General features: G+C 44.2%; 1 protein-coding gene across 2 annotated transcripts in view; it reads right to left on the bottom strand.

Annotated features, from left to right (window-relative positions):
* Positions 1–18,686, bottom strand: part of LOC146776042 (fatty acyl-CoA hydrolase precursor, medium chain-like) — a 762,376-nt gene that overhangs the window by 62,359 nt on the left and 681,331 nt on the right. The window lies entirely within an intron of this gene.

Here is an 18,686-nt window from a genome sequence, read left to right as displayed (position 1 = left end):
ACTACACAAACACCACTGCACGACCCTAAACCCTAGAACACTACCACCAGCACAACCCCTTACACTACACAAACACCACTGCGCTACCCTAACCCCTAAAACACTACCACAGCACGACCTGCTACACTACACAAACACCACTGTGCTATGCTAAACCCCAAAACACTAACCCATCATGACCCCCTACACTAAACAAACACCACTGAATTAGACTAAACCCTAAATCTACCACAGCATGAACCCCTACACTACCCAAACCCTCTGCATTAACTAAACCCTAAAACACGACCCCCTACACTCCATAAACACTACTGCACTACCCTTAACCATAAAACACAACCCCCAGCATGGCCCCCTACACTACACAAACACCAATGCACAACCCTAAACACTAAAACCCTACCCCTTACACTACACAGACACCGCTGCACTACCCTAAACCCTAAAACACTACCCTCAGCACAACCCCCGACACAACACAAACACCACTGCACTCACTTCAACCCTAAAACACTAACCGCAGCACGAACCCCCAAACACTACCCAAATACAACTGCACTACCCTAAACCCTTTATCTACCCCAGCACGACCCCTACACTACACAAACACCACTACACTGCCCTAAATCCTAAAACACTACACCCCAGCACGACCCCCTACACTACACAAACACCACTGCACTGCGCTAAGCCCTAAAACACTACCCCCTGCACGACCCTCTACACTACACAAACACCACTGCACTGCCCTTAACCCTATAACACTACCGTAGCACGACCCCATACACTACCCAAATACATCTGCAATACCCTAAACCCTAAATCTACCCCAGGAAACGACCCCTACACTACACAAACACCACTGCACTGCCATAAACCCTAAAACACTACCCCAGCACGACTCTCTACAATACACAAACACCACTTCACTGCGCTAAACCCTAAAACACTACCCCCAGCACGACCCTCTACACTACAAAAACTCCACTGCACTGCCCTAAACCCTATTACACTACACCAGCACGCCCTCTTCACTATACAAACACCACTGCGCTACCCTAAATCTTAAAACACTACTCCCAGCATGACCCCCGACGCTGCCCAGACACCACTGCGCTACCATAAACCCGAAAACACTAGCCCCAGCATGACACCCTACAGAACCCACACACCACTGCGCTACCCTAAACCAAAACACTACCCTCAGCACGACCCCCTACACTACACAAACACCACTGCACTACCCTAAACCCTAGAACACTACCACCAGCACAACCCCCTACACTACACAAACACCACTGCGCTACCCTAACCCCTAAAACACTACCACAGCACGACCTGCTACACTACACAAACACCACTGTGCTATCCTAAACCCCAAAACACTAACCCATCATGACCCCCTACACTAACCAAACACCACTGAACTAGACTAAACCCTAAATCTACCATAGCATGAACCCCTACACTACCCAAACCCTCTGCATTAACTAAACCCTAAAACACGACCCCCTACACTCCATAAACACTACTGCACTACCCTTAACCATAAATCACAACCCCCAGCATGGCCCCCTACACTACACAAACACCAATGCACAACCCTAAACCCTAAAACCCTACCCCTTACACTACACAGATACCACTGCACTACCCTAAACCCTAAAACACTACCCTCAGCAGTCCCTCTACACTACACAAACACCACTGCACTTCCCTCAACCCTAAAACACTACCCCCAGCACGAACCCCCAAACACTACCCAAAACAACTGTACTCCCCTAAACCCTAAATCTACCCCCTGCACGACCCCCTACACTACCCAAACACCACTTCACTTACCTAAACCCTAAAACTCTACCCCAGCATGACCCCCTACACTACACAAACACCACTGCACTGCGCTATACCCTAAAACACTACCCTGAGCACGACCCTCTACACTACACAAACACCACTGCACTACCCTAAACCCTATAACACTACCGCAACATGACCCCCTACACTACCCAAATACAACTGCACTAACCTAAACCCTAAATCTACCCCCAGCACGACTCCCTACAATACCCAAACACCACAACACTGCCCTAAACCCTAAAACACTACCCCCAGCATGACACCCTATACTACACAAACACCACTGCACTGCCATAAACCCTAGAACACTACCCCCAGCACAACTCCCTACACTACACAAACACCACTGCACTGTGCTAAACCCTCAAACACTACCCAAAGCACGACCCTCTAAACTATACAAACATCACTGCACTGCCCTGAACCCCATAACACTACCCCAGCACGACCCCTTACACTACACAAACACCACTGACTACCCTAAATCTACCGCCAGCACGACCCCCTACACTACCCATACACCACTGCACTACCTTAAACCCTAAAAAATTGCCTCTAGCACAACCCCCTACACTACACAAACACCACTGCACTACACTAAACCCTAAAACACTACCCCCACCATGACCCACTATGCTACCCAAACACGACTGCGCTACCCTAAACTCTAAAATGCTACCCCCAGCACGACCCCCTACACTACTCAAACACCACTGCGCTACCCTAAACCAAAACACTACCCCAGCACAATCCCCTACATTACCCAAACACCACTGTGTTACCCTAAACCCTAAAACCTACTCCCTGAACGACCCACTGCACTACCCAAACATCTAAGCGGTACCCTAAACCCTAAAACACTACCCCCAGCACAACCCCCTCCACTCAAAAACACCAATGCGCTATCCTAAACCCTAAAACATTACCACCAGCACGATACCCTATACTACCCAAACACCCCTGCGGTACCCAAAACCCCAAAACACCACCCCCAGCACACCCCCTACACTACCCAAACACCACTGTGCTACCCTAAACCCTATAACACTACACCCAGCGCAAGCCCCTACATTACATAAACACCACTGTGCTACCCTAAACCCAAAAACACTACCCCAGCACCACCCCTTACACTAACCAAACTCCACTGCACTACCCTTAACCCTGCAACACTACACCAGCACGACCCCCTACACTATCTAAACACCACTGCACTACCCTAAACAATACATCTACCCCCAACATGCCCTCCTACACTACCAAAACACCACTGCACTACCCTAAACCCTAAAACACGACCCCCTGCACTACACAACCACCACTGCACTACCCTAAACCCTAAAACACTATCCCCAGCATGACCACCTGCACTACACAAACACCACTGCACAACCCTAAACCCTAAAACCCTACCCCCAGCATGACCCCCTACAATACACAAACACCATTGCAATACCTAAACCCTAAATCCACCCCAGCATGACCCCCTACACTACCCAAACACCACTGCACTACCCTAAACCCTAAAACACTATCCCCAGCACGACGCCCTACACTACCCAAGCACCACTGTGGTCAAGTAAAACACTACCCCCAGCACGACCCCCTACACTACCCAAACACCACTGCACTACCCTAAACCCTAAAACACTAACCTCAGCATGACACCATATAGTACCCAACCACAAGTGGGCTGCCCTAAACCCTAAAACATTGCCCCCAGCATGACACCCTATACTACCCAAACATCATTGCGGTACCCTAAACCCTAGGACACTACCCTCAGCACGACACCTTACACTACCCAAACACCACTGCGCTACCCTAAACCCTAAAACCTTACTCCCAGCATGACACCCGACACGACCCAAACACCACTGCGCTACCCTAAACCCTAAAACACTATCCCCAGCATGACCCCATTCACTACACAAAAACCACTGCGCTACCCTAAGCCCTAAAACACTAACCTCAGTATGACACCATATAGTACCCAACCACAAGTGGGCTACCCTAAACCCTAAAACATTGCCCCCAGCATGACACCCTATACTACCCAAACATCATTGCGGTACCCTAAACCCTAGGACAATACCCTCAGCATGACACCTTACACTACCCAAACACCACTGCGCTACCCTAAACCCTAAAACCTTACTCCCAGCATGACACCCGACACGACCCAAACACCACTGCGCTACCCTAAACCGTAAAACACTATCCCCAGCATGACCCCATTCACTACACAAAAACCACTGCGCTACCCTAAGCCCTAAAACACTACCCCAGCTCGACCCCTATACTACCCAAACACCACTGCACTACCCTAAACCCTAAAACACTACCCCAGCACGACCCACTACACTAACCAAACACCACTGCACTACCCTAAACCCTAAATCTACCACCAGCATGACCCCCTACACTACCCAAACCCACTGCACTCCCCTAAACCCTAAAACACAACCCCTACACTCCATAAACATCACTGCACTACCCTTAACCATAAAACACAACCCCCAGCATGGCCCCCTACACTACACAAACACCACTGCACAACTCTAAACCTTAAAACACTACCCCTTACACTACACAGACACCACTGCACTACCCTAAACCCTAAAACACTACCCTCAGCATAACCCCCTACACTACACAAACACCACTGCACTCCCCTCAAGCCTAAAACACTACCTCCAGCACAAACCCCCAAACACTACCCAAATACAACTGCACTACCCTAAACCCTAAATCTACCCCAGCACGACCCCCTACACTACCCAAACACCACTGCACTGCCCTAAACCCTAAAACACTTCCCCCAGCATGACCCCCTATACTTCACAAACACCACTGCACTTCCCTAAACCCTAAAACTCTACCCCCAGTATGACCCCCACACTACACAAACACCACTGCACTACCCTAAACCCTAAATCTATCCCAAGCATGACCCCCTATACTACACAAACATCACTGCACTACCCTAAACCCTAAAACACTACCCCAGCCAACCTCCTTCCAATATACAAACACCACTGCACTACCCTAAACTCTAAAACACTACCCTCTGCATGACCCCCTACACTATTCAAACACGACTGCACTACCGTAAACCCTAGAAAAGTAACCACCACCCCATGCCCAATCCCCCTTACCTCTCACTCCTCGTGGTTCCTCTCTCCTCATGGTTCCTGCTTCTTGTCGGCTCTGAGGGGTGGTGCACTTCGTTGTAAGGAAACAGAACAGCCTCTGTTTCCTTACAACGACATGCATAATCTACATTTTTTTAGAACTCATGGTCATTTACCATACATACCTTTACAACAAAATTCGTTATAAAGGCATGCATGGTAAATGACCATGTGTTCTAAAAAAATGCGTAGTAATGACTTTGCGATATACAACGCATGTGTGGTAATGATTGCGTTGTAATGGTATCGCGAAGTAAAAAAGTTGTTGCAACGGCTGTTTACCGCTCGAAGCTGGCCCCTGTTCTTCAGTGAGCTGTTTATTTGATAAATTAGGAGGAAGGAATGTGTTTTTTTACCCTAAAGTGCATTCACGGCTGTTGTATTGTATAAGTGTCCGCGTGGCCTGGTTTCACTTCCGGTGAGAGAGTGGAAGAGTCTGTTTGGATCTAAAAGGGTTCTGCTGTTGAACGGGGCCGGCGTGACAAGTCATCAGAAAACACAGCTAATGGAAAGCGTTGTCCCCAAAGTGTAGAGCAGTGGCATGAGAGGCCAATGAGTGTGCGTCCCACAGCAGTATGACTGTACCACTTGACCCATGTGCCGCCTCCAGTGTACGGACGGCAGTAGCGGCATCCATCTTAGGTCCTCTTGAAGACCGTAGTAGCACTAATTCTACATTTTGGAACTAGGGCATTTTAACCTTGTTGTTCTTGCCAGATACAAAGAGAAGATCCTGTGTTATTCAGTGCCCGCGTTACCTTTTCTGTGGGTAGTGGTGCTTGTCACTTCGCTGCCCCGCAGTTGCACACTACTAGGCTCCCCACCTCGTGAGCCATCTGCAGGGCCTCTGCCCTCGGATCACTGGTTTCGGTTTCTGGAGTGGCAACATAAACAGTTGCTCCCAAAGGACTAGCCTGAACACTTAGGTGAATATCCCCTGCACCAGCATTCCGCGGAAATTGTTTCCTAGCTCTCCCACATAGACTACGATGTCATAATAGCACGGTTCTGCTCGCGACACCGTATGACGTCATAGGAGCCTTAAGAGAACCTCGTCGGCGTGCTGACGTCAGTTCCACCCATTTTTTCCATGCCACCGAGTTAAATAGGTGGACCAACACATTTTCACATGTATACATAGTATACTAAATATATATATATATATATATATATATATATATATATATATATATATATTACCTACTGGCGGTCGCCAGTAGGTAGTTATAGTTAGGACCCCTTTTCCATAGGAAAACCTCAACATTCTATTTTGAATAACTTTGGCGCCAGTCGATGAATCCTCGCGAATTTCTCAAAATAGGTGGGGCGCTACGCTCCGCTCCTACCCTGAAAGTCTCGGGGGGATCCGTCAAGCGGGGGCTGAGATAAAAGGGGGGTCCCAAAACGCGTTTTTCCCATGCATTTTTCCATAGGACCTTTAGAACGAGCTACAGCCCGAACGGCTGAACAGAATTACTCGAAATTTGGCAGAGAGGTAGTCCCTAGGTCAAGGAAGTGCCTTTTGTAGGTTTGGTGTAAATCTGTTCAGTAGATTCTGAGAAAATAGCCTTTAAATCAATATATATATCTGAGCCCGCTTACGGTACGCTTACCGTACGCTTACCGTAAGCGTACGGTGGCGTGCGCGAGCGCGATTCTGATTGGCTCTTAGATCTTAGTAAACATTCGAATCGGCCGAAACCAGGAAGCGGCGGCCGCCATTTTGTGTATTTCACTCTGAAAAAAAAGAGTGAAAACAAGAAAAGGGGGCAATGAGGAGAGTTACAGACCCCCTAACATTTGTAAGGGGGTCAAAGAAGGACAGAAAAGTACAAAAAAAACATTTATTGATTTTTAAAAAAATCACGGGGTACGCGTACGGTAAGCTTACGGTAAGCGTACGGTAAAAAAAATAAAAAAAAATAAATGAAAAGCAGATTTAAGAGTTTAGATATTAGGGAGCTCTAAAAAGAGCTGTTGTGTTTATGAAGTCATTTTTTTAGTGGTACCTACAAGTAAGTACCGATGCAGAGTCTAAGGTTCAAAAGGAAGACTCTGTTCCCTTCATCATTGAAGTGCACACCATCTCCTCTATAAATGTCTTGAATGTCATAACGCAAGTTGTTGTGGTAAATGGCACCCATACCATAGTCACGGAGGAAAGCAGAAACAGATTTGTTGACGTGCTTTCTTGCTTTGTCAATCTGTGGACAGAAATGATTGGACCAGTTCCATTTTTGCCTTTGGCATATGTTGGAAAACACAAAGGCAGTTTTAGGGAAAAGTGAAAACAGTTGTGCAAAGGTGTCCTTCATAAGCATTTCCAGACCTACCCCAGTCAAAGTGCCTAGGTCATTGCCACCACAGTGCACTATTATGAGGTCAGGGTGTTGGATTTGCATGAAGGATTTCACCAATGGCATCAATTGGTGCCACTTTAACCCTCTCTGACCAATCCATTTAATGTCTACATTTGGCAAAGCAAGGTCTCTCACCATATCTGTTTTCTCTGCAAACTTGTCACTCCAGAAGACATAGCTGTGCCCTACAATCCACACTGTGAACATCTTCAAAGGAGATCTGGATGCACTCAGGAGGTGTCTTTCAGTAGAATGGCAATATGAAAAGAAAGACAGTTTGGAAATGGAGGCATACATATTTTTTTCAAAACAAAAAGAACTGATTGGCTGTTTCATACCATTCTAGAATAAAAACTAGGCTGTATGTGTAAATTAATAGAAGCATGTTTTGTATTGGTACAAAAAAATGTGTAACCAAAGAACAGTACTATGGATTTGCTGTTAGGTTTGAAAAGTCAAGCACTCTTGCTCTGTGGAATTGAAACATTGTTTGGCGAACTTCTGACCTAACTCAACACAGCAGTGTTCCATGAGCTGTTGCTATGGTAGCAGGCAGAAGTCAAGTTGGGGGAAGGGTACTAGGCAGAAGTCAAGTTGGGGGAAGGGTACTTTTGGAAAAGGGTTGGTTTTCAACCAATAGAAATGTGTGATTACATTTGAAAAAAAGGGGGAAGCACTGAGATTTGAAACTTACATGTATATGTGTGGAAAAATATAGGGAAAGTTTGCCATTATCTGGTTCTGCTGAGAGGAGAGAGGTGAACACAACAGAGATCCTGGCTCTGATAATCTGCTGTTTGAGTGTCACATTTCTTTCACAACTAACTAATTTTAAAGGTGAGTTATGAGTTTGAGAGGGGATGTATGTGGTAACTTAAGAAATGAATAATAGAAATGGAAATTGTTTTTGTTGTAGTTGCGTTTATCATTTTCTGTTTTGGGAGAAATTTAAATGTGAGGAACATGTAAAATAATATGGAGTATGTTTTCACAATAAATTAAGGTGTACTGGAAAAAAAAAGAATAGTTTAAGGGTTTGAGGTTGGACTCAGTAATGCAAATACATTCAGCATCACTAAGGCTGGTTGCCCTTGCTGGAGTGTAGGCAGTCACCGAGAATACACATGGTGGTGGTCTGAAAAAACAGTTTGGACATGTGCATTTAAATAAATCAAAAAAAGTGGTTTCATAATGTGTCAGTCTGTAAAAGTGATTTTCACTTGCCCCGAAAAAAAAAGAGCAGTAAGTGTGCTTTCAAATTGGCAAAGAAATTTCGTTTTGGGACTAATGTGAAAACATGACTCTGTGTGCAGAGAGGAATTATAGGCAGAGATTTATTGCGTATTGCTCTGGTGATTTCACAGTTGCATTAGATGGAAAGGGGGAGCGAATTTTTGGGGGAAGAAGCAGACTCTTAGCACACACCCATGTGCTTGCCATGTATAATCATGCACAGTATTTACAAGCGAGTGGGGTTTTCAGGTTTCAGTCTGTAATGCAAATACATTCAGCATCACTAAGGCTGGTTGCCCTTGCTGGAGTGTAGGCAGTCACCGAGAATACACATGGTGGTGGTCTGAAAAAACAGTTTGGACATGTGCATTTAAATAAATCAAAAAAAGTGGTTTCATAATGTGTCAGTCTGTAAAAGTGATTTTCACTTGCCCCGAAAAAAAAAGAGCAGTAAGTGTGCTTTCAAATTGGCAAAGAAATTTCGTTTTGGGACTAATGTGAAAACATGACTCTGTGTGCAAATAGGAATTACAGGCAGAGATTTATTGCGTATTGCTCTGGTGATTTCACAGTTGCATTAGATGGAAAGGGGGAGCGATTTTTTGGTGCAGAAGCTGACTCTTAGCACACAGCCAGCTGCTTACTATGTGGAATCATGCACAGTATTCACAAGCGAGTGGGGTTTGAGGTTTCAGTCAGTAATGCAAATACATTCAGCATCACTAAGGCTGGTTGCCCTTGCTGGAGTGTAATGTGATAATTGATTTTTAGTGTTTTTAAAAAAAAAAAAAAAAAAAGTACGCGCACCGTACGCGTACGGTAAAAAAAAAAAATAATAAGTTTTTAAAAACATATGTAAAAAATAGATGAAAGGTAAGGTTGGCTCTTAAAAGAGCCGTTGTGTTCATGCAGGGACAGAGGAAAGAAAGATTGGGAATATTAGACGGTACGACAAGTGTGCTGATCTATTTTACTGTTCACTAGGGAAACACTGGTCTCCCTATAAGTAATTAGATCGTGACAAGTGGCGCACCGTACTTCAACCCTCGCAAACCGAGGGTTAATTTCCAGAGGACCAGAAAAAGGAGATGCTCCCCCCACAGATGAAGGGCTCACCTGACCTGCAGAAGAAGGAGTCAGCCCTGCAGATGATGGTCCAGGCTGAGCTGCTGTGGATGTACTTGCTTGTCTTTCTGAAGAGTTACCTCCAAAAAGATGACCATGTGTCCTTCTGTGTACATCCTGGAGGTGTCTCTTCATGGTGTGATTCCCAAAGGAATACTTCCTGTCAGGATTACCTCTAGAAAGTACACGCTGACACAGCCTGCAAGTTACTAAGGGTGCATTCACCTTTTGCTGGCCTTCAGGAAAAGTAAAATAATCCCATACATAAGAGGGCTTTTGTTTCCTCGCTCTCTGCCTCAAGACAGTGCTGCTGGTGCTAGCCTCACTCTCAGAAGGGCTCTGCTGTTCTGCCATCGTATCCCAAAGACAAACCAGCTCCTTCTCCCAAGGGATCACAAGCAGAAATGAGGGGAATGGGTGTGGTGTAGGAGAGTTCTAGAACTGAAAGTAGTTTCAACCAATCAAAAGTTGTGTTTCATGATCACATGACCTACCGTACGCTTACGGTACGCTTACGGTACGCTTACGGCAAAAGTGCGCATGCGCGTAAAAAAGACACGCGCTTGCGCGCATGCGCATAACAGTCACTACCCGACACTTCCGCGTAACGTGCGCGTGTAGCGTACACGCGTACGCGTCCCACGCGGAGTACGCGCGGCTACGCAAATTGCGTAACTATACGCAAACAGCGTAGAAAAATTACGGGCGTTGCGTAAACCGTACGCTTACCGTAAGCTTACGGTACGCGTACTAAAAAAAAAAAAAAAAAAAGGAAAAAATGTATTGCTAATAAATTTTACCTTTTTGTATTATAATTTTTTTTTTAAAAAACATATTATAGAATTTTAAAAATTTAACCACAGTCTTAAAAAAAGGATAGAAAATTTAAAAAAAAATATGTAAAAAAAATAGAAAAAAATACATAACTTAGCATTTAAAAAACCGTACAAATTCACTGAAAAAACCATAGGTTTCACACACGTTATAGTTAGGAATTTGCATTTAAAAAACCTTGCTAATTCAATGAAAAAACCATAGGTTTCACACACGTTATAGTTAGGAATTAGCATTTAAAAAACCTTAGAAATTCAATGAAAAAACCAAAGGTTTCACACACGTTATAGTTAGCTGGACATTTTACTCGTAAAAAACCATTGAAATTCCCCCGTTATAGTTAGTTAAGCTAACTATAACTCGCGCGCCCGCAATGCACTGCTGATGACGTCACATATTACATCACTCATGACATGGTCAGTGACATCACTCATGACATCACTGATGACATCTCAAATGACATCACTGATGACATCACTAATGACATCATCCTTGTGATAGAGTGGCAGACCTCCTCTCACCCTAATATAACCTTTGATACACACATTCATAAATAGAGACTAAACTTTTCAAAACAATGGACATACCAATAACAGTTACAACAACCTCTTCAGTAATTCTAAGATCCACATACACATCCACTCATTCACCAACAGTCCTATCCAGTCACTCATACATGTACTCACTCATCATATGTACTCATACTCCTATACATCCTGTTACACAATGCCACTCATCCGTAGAGTTACTCACACACATAGTCACTCATGCTAATAAAGAATCAAACATCCATTTACTTGCATATACAGTTATACACACACCACCACACTTACTTCTACAAAAACTTACACATACTTAGTCTTTTAAACAATCACTTATAGAAACACATACTTATTCATACAGGAACTCTTTCAATCTCTCACTCTCACATATACTCACTTATATACACCAATAGTCACATATACTAGTTTAAAACATATGTAGTTACTCATAAAAACACTGTAGAGACAGTCATTCACTCACTAACACACCCATACACACACTCATCCACCCATGCAGTCCTGCACACATACTATCTTCAACACATACAAACAGTAAGTCACTCATTCATGCACCTATGCACTACGTAATACCCCCCATCGAACCATAAAGACATCAGACACTTATACTGATACCCAAAAAACCAACTAATAACCTATATAAACACTCATGTAGCTGCTCACCAACCCATGCAGCCACTTATACACAAAGTGAAAGACTGATACAGATATATACATATTTAAACATTACTCACTAAGCCATGTATTCACTATGATACACCTAATCAGTCAGTTACACAATCAATTTTTCAAAAACAAATCATCCATTTAGACACTTATATACCCATTTATTCTTCCATCGACCCGCAATGCACTGCTGATGACGTCACATATTACATCACTCATGACATGGTCAGTGACATCACTCATGACATCACTGATGACATCTCAAATGACATCACTGATGACATCATCCAGTGAATGTGTGTTTTTCTGAAAATCAAATATGTTTTATATATGTATATCTCCAGGTCGATTAAAGAATAAATGGGTATATAAGTGTCTAAATGGAGGAATTTTTTTGGGGAAAATTGATTCAATAACTGACTGATTAAGTGTATCTTAGTGAATACATGGATAAGTAAGTCATCTTTAAATATGTAAATATCTGTATCAGTCTCTCACTTTGTGTATAAGTGGCTGCATGGGTTGTTGAGTAGCTACATGAGTGTCTATCTAGGTTATAAGTTGGTTTTTTGAGTATCAGTATGAGTGCCTGAGTGTCTGTCTGGTGCGGTGGGGGGTATTACATAGTGCATAGATGCATGAATGAGTGACTCACTGTTTGTATGTGTTGAAGACAGCATGTGTGCAGGACTGTATGGGTGGATGAGTGTATGTATGGGTGTGTTAGTGAGTGAATGACTGTCTTAATAGTGTCTTTATGAGTAACTACATATTTTTTTAAACTAGTATCTGTGAGTATTGGTGTATATAAGTGAGTATATGTAAGAGTGAGAGATTGGAAGAGTTCCTGTATAAATTAGTCTGTGTCTCTATAAGTGATTGTTTAAGAGAGTAAGCATGTGTAAGTTTCTGTAGCAGTAAGTGTGGTGCTGTGTGTATAATGGTATATATGCAATTTAATGGATGTTTGATTCTTGGTTTGCATGTGTGACTATGTGTCTGAGTAACTCTATGGATGAGTGTCACTGTGTAAAAGGATGTATAGGTGTATAAGTACATATGATGAGTGAGTACATGTATGAGTGACTACATAGGACTGTTGGTGAATTAGTGGATATGTGTGTAGATCTTGGAATTACTAAATTGGTGTATTGTAAGTGGTATTGCTATGTCCATTCATTTTAGTTTCTATTTTTGAGTGTGTGTATCAAAGGTTCTATTATGGTGAGAGGAGGTCTGCCACTCTATAACAAGGATGATGTCATCAGTGATTTCATGAGTGATGTCATGAGTGATGTCACTGACCATGTAATGAGTGATGTAATATGTGACGTCATCAGCAGTGCATTCCGGGCGCGCGAGTTATAGTTAGCTGAACTAACTATAACGGGGGAATTTCAATGGTTTTGTACAAGAGAAATGTCCAACTAACTATAACGCACCTGAAACCTATGGTTTTTTCAGTGAATTTCAAAGGTTTTGTAAATGACAATTTTTTAAATGTATTAATTGTTATATTGATTTTTTTGATACTGATTTCCTACATTTTTTTAAACTATTTATTTTTAGATATTTTATTTTTTAAATTACATTATAATTACATTATACATTACATTACAAAATATATGTTCTCAGAATGAATTACTTTAGTTTAAATACTTTGCAAATAGGCAATAGACTTTTAAGTACAGTAGTTACAGTTGTTGCAATGAGCACCACAATTTCCAGCACAATGCACCATTGAGCTCAATGTGAATTTCCAGTTAAATGCAATTAGTTACTTTATGGATTACTTTTCTAACAACAGAACTGGATTCTAGATTCTGTCCTTGGACATCTCCTGTAAACAGTTGAGTAAAAGCATTTTGGTTACAGTGGTGATTTTTAAGGAATATTATTGTATTTTAAAAATTGACTCTTAGAAATTTTTTCACATAGAATCACCAATGCTATCCTATGGCAGGAAATTCACTTAGCAGGTAAGTAGTATGATTGTCACTTTTTTTATAGGAATATTTTAAAGTTCCAAAACTCCACACTTAGAAGAATTTCCAATTGAAACCAGTCAATGTTAGCCTACAGAAGGAAATTCACTTAGCAGGTAAGTAGTGTGATCGTCACTTTTTCTTACTCAATGGTGGATCCTGGATCCAGCACTGGTCCATCTGCTGTAAACAGTTGAAAGAATGCGTTTAAGTCATACAGGCGATTTTTAAGGAATATTTTTAGTTTGATGAAAATAGACACTTAGAAACTGTTCTGCTGAAAACGAGACAATGGATTCCTATGGAAGGAAATACAAGTTACTGGTAAGTACGGTTAGAATCACTTTTCAGGGTCAGTGCTGGGCTAAACGATGCAGCACTGGGCTCTCTCCTGATAACAGGTGAGTAAATCGGAATTTGGCTCTTTGGATGATTTTAGGTGAATATTTTAAAGTTCCAAAACTCCACACTTAGAAGAATTTCCAATTGAAACCAGTCAATGTTAGCCTATGGAAGGAAATTCAAGTTACTGGTAAGTATGGTTAGAATTACTTTTAAGGATCAGTACTGGGCTCAAAGATGCAGCACTGAGGTCTCACCTGATAACAGGTGAGTAAATCGGAATTCGTAGTACATCCAGTAAGCTCCACAGAGCTGCATAGCAGAGAGATGTCAGAAGGGGCACGGCCTGCACCACCTCTCTGCAACGCAGCGCAGTGGCGCTTCCTGGAAGTACCTGGTGGGCTACTTGGCCCCCATGGTCCCTCAGGTTTGAAGTGGAATTTTTTCCCTAACTTAAAACGTGCCACTGGGTGTGTTTGCACACGTCACGTAAGGCCCCGCCCCTCGCTTCACCACTGCGTAAACGCACCCTGTCTCCGTTCTAAGTTGAGAGATTAAGTCTCCTTCAATCCTAAGGGTCCCTAGGGTCAAACTAGCCCACTAGGTACCTCCAGTAAGCGCCACAGAGCTGTGTTGTAGAGAGGTGTATACTGGAGGTACCTGGTGGGCTAGTTGGCCCCAGGGCCCCTCAAGATTGAAGAGGAATTAATTCCTCAACTTAAAACGCACCACAGGGCACCTTTGCACAATGGTAAAGGAAGGGGGTGGGGCCTGAGTAGACATGTGTTCAAACACGCCCTGTGGCGCGTTTTAAAATGGGGAATTAATCCCTCTTCAAACCTGAGTTGCCCTGGGGGCCAGCTAGCCCAGCAGGTACCTCCAGTATGCGCCAGGGAGCTGTGTTGCAGAGAGGTGTAAAAAGGGGCGAGGCCTCTGAACACCTGTCTGCAACGCAGCTCCCTGGTGCATACTGGAGATACCTGTTGGGCTATTTGGCCCTCAGGGACCCTCAGTATTGAAAGAGTATTAATTCCCCAACTTAAAACGGGCCACGGTGCGCGTTTGCACAGTGGTGAAGGGAGGGGGTGGGGCCTGAATTCACATGTGTGCAAACACGCCCTCTGGCGCGTTTTAAGTTAGAGAATTAATTCCTCCTCAATCCTGTGGGTCCCTGGGGGCCAACTAGCCCACCAGGTACCTCCAGTATGCGCCAAGAGGCTGCGTTGCAGACAGGTGTTCAGAGGCCACGCCCCTTTTTACAACACTCTGCAACTCAGCTCCGAGGCGCTTACTGGAGGTACCTGGTGGGCTAGTTACCCCCCAGGGACCCTCAGTATTGACAAGGAATTAATTCATCGAGCCACAAGCCTCAGATTCCCTGTGAACCGTTATGTTCATTTGGAATATGTTTGGCAACAACAGAATAATACCCAGTGGGTATGAAAAGCCCTCACTCACCAACCTGGTCGGTGACATGCTTCATCATCGGGCTTCCACTGGGACGACCGAATGTCATCCCAGTGTGCTGCGACGCCAGGTTACTGCGGAGCTGGGTTGGTTGTGTGGGGAAAGTGAATTTAAAATAACCAATTAAGTCAAAAAAGAAACTTTATTAATTTTGCTTAAAAGGCAAGGAATAAAAAGGAGTGAGGGTCAAAAAAATAAAAGACCTGGTTCACTCCGTGGCGGTCAACATGTTTCTGCCTCAGAGATTTGTTAATCGGGCATTCGTCAGGACCAGGGGGGGATGTGCGTAGACCCGGTGGTGTGCACGCTCTAAGGTACACCCAACCGTGGGCTAATGTGTGAAAAATCAAAAAAAGCACACTAAATAGTGTGACCTCCGCCAGATAGGTTAATATGGGGAGAGGAACGAGTTTACTCTGATGGTTACGATTGACAAACAAACACAAAGACAAAACATAAAAGAATTATTAATGTCTGTCACACAAAACGGGCTCAATGGATCAGCACAATAAAACTGATGTGCTCAAAGGACAAGTGAGTGCCTTTAGGTCTACCACAGGTGCAGTAAATTGTGAGAAATTGTGCACCTAGGTATAGTAGAATATCAGTGTAAGGACAACGATTCGTCGTCCTATCAGTAGTGACTAGTAGTCAATGATCGGAACGCAGGTGAAATGTAGTGGTGACACTCAATGCGTAAAATCGCGCTAGGGATAGAGTTGACTGCACGCGATGCTTATATGCAGAAGAAAAGGGGACGGGTCTTACAACGAGGCTTGTCCGTTGGAAGCCTCATGGGTCCCGGTAGGGGGGTAGGAGCAAAATGGCACACCCTGCATCAAAGAGGAGAAGGAAGAAAGACAGAGTTCGTGTCAGTATCACGAACGAGTGAGAAAGCGGAAAATCGCTTACCTTGTTGGTTGAGGAGCGGTTTAGTATTACTTACGCCCTTGCTGCTCTCTACCCGCGTTATGCCTAAACAGCCTCTTGCTGCCGGGCCCGGAGAGTAATGCACCCTGAGCGGGCGTGTTCTTAAAAGGGACCTCGAGGTGGATCCCCGGTGAAGTGGAGAGATGAGAGCTTGACCCTGATAGGGTGAGTAGCTCAGGCTCGCTAGCTGATTGGCCCATAGGGAGCCAATCAGAGCGGCGAAAACGAAAAAGGCAAGAGAGTTCGTTGCGCTTAGTAGCGATGGCAACGAAGGGAACGGAGTGTGAAGTACCGTCAAACTTTATTGACACCAGCGCTATGGGGGTCTGAACAGACCGAGAGCAAAACCCCGTGCGTGTGCAGCTTAGCTTAAGTAAAGAAACGGATACCATAGACCGTTATTGGCACAGGAACTGGGGAGTCTAAACGGACCAGAAACAAAGCCCCGTGTGTGTGCAACTCAGCTTAAGTACAGAAACGGAGGTGAAATTGACTGGAGTGATGTTATGGGCACGCGCAGGAATTAAGAGATATCTAGTAATGCGTGCATGGACAACCGGTGGTGAATCATATTTAGCAATGGAACAAAAAGATTACCAATTCGTAATCAATTAAGAAGTCATCAATTAAGACGACATATACCCCTAGGCCAAATGGTGTTGGCAGATGGTGGAGAAAGTTGGTAAAAATAGGGGGTATTTTTTATAGTGAGTGGTGATAAACAAGAAAGTGGGGGACATTAAAGGATATTACCCCAAGGGACATTGTCATTGAGTCCGTGGAGGCTAGTCCCCAAACGGTACACCCACCTCTGTTCCCTTTCAAACAGCACTTTGGGGATATTATAACCGCTTGATATCTCTTCTATCACTGTCCATCTCAGATCGTTGGTAGTGTGGTTTGCAGAGAGAAAATGTTCGCTCATTCTGGTTGTGGTGCGCTTGCACCTAATGTTACTGCGGTGTTCACATATCCGGAGTCGCACCTTTCGTGTCGTCATCCCTACATATCGTAGGTCGCAGGGGCAGGTAATGAGGTAGACCACATTCATAGTGTTGCAATTTGTGTGACCCCTTTGGGTCCAGGTCTTGTTAGGTTCTAGCTCAAGGGTTTTGCTATGTGTGGTCAGGTGGCATACACTGCAGTTAGAGCAGGGGAAATGCCCAGTGACCTTAGGGAGGCCCCAAGCTTCCGTTATAGATCTCATTGGGGTCTCACGTGGCAGCAGTGGTCGTGTGTGTACTAGATTGTTGCGGAGGCTTTGTGCGCGTTTAAATGAGAAGAGGGGTTTGTCCCAGTTGCGGTTTGCGCTGTTGATTATACCCCAATGTTTGTTGATGGTCTTTTTGAGTTGATTAGAAAGGGAACAGTATGTGGTGACACACGTAAGTGGGATAGAGGTAGTATCCTTTGTGTAGTCTGTTAGGAGTACATCCCTCGGTTGGTTTCTTGCACGTTTGTAGCTTCTGGATAGGAGGGGTGAGGGATACCCTCTCATACTCAGTTTGGTAGTTAAATCCTGAGATTGGCTCTTGAAATCACTCAGGATGGTGCAATTCCGACGTAAGCGGAGATATTGTCCGTAGGGTAGATTTTCCCTTAGTGGACGCGGGTGAAAACTGGTGAAATCGAGGAGATTGTTTCTTGAGGTGGGTTTGTAATAGGTCCTGGTTTGAAAGGACCCTCGTACTTTTGTTATCACCACGTCCAGAAATACAACCTCAGTGTCGTCATATGTATGGGTGAACCTCAGATGTGGGTTCAGGGTATTGATCCATTGTAGGAAGGATTGGAGGGTATTGTCACTACCTTGCCAGATCAGGAGCACATCATCAATGTAGCGCTTCCATAGGGCTATGGAAGAGCGATAGGGGTTTGAATTAGGGAGGATGAACTTCTGTTCAAAAGCATAGACGTACAGTCCCGCTACACTTGGAGCAAAGGTACTCCCCATGGAAGTACCCGTGGTTTGGAGGAAGAGTTGACCCTTGAACTCAAAGAAGTTTCTCTTCAAGGCTAGAGTGGCACACTGTAACACGAACTCTTTAGTTGTGTGGTATTCCCAGGGAATCGAGTCTAGAGATTCTTCCAGGACCCTGATGGTTTCGTCCTGGGGAATGCTTGTGTATA

The sequence above is a fragment of the Triturus cristatus genome, chromosome 12 (genome assembly GCF_964204655.1).
Source record: "Triturus cristatus chromosome 12, aTriCri1.1, whole genome shotgun sequence".
Classification (NCBI taxonomy): Eukaryota; Metazoa; Chordata; class Amphibia; order Caudata; family Salamandridae; genus Triturus; species Triturus cristatus.
Note: the sequence above shows the minus strand (reverse complement) of the source record. Positions and strands in the feature narration are given on the sequence as shown.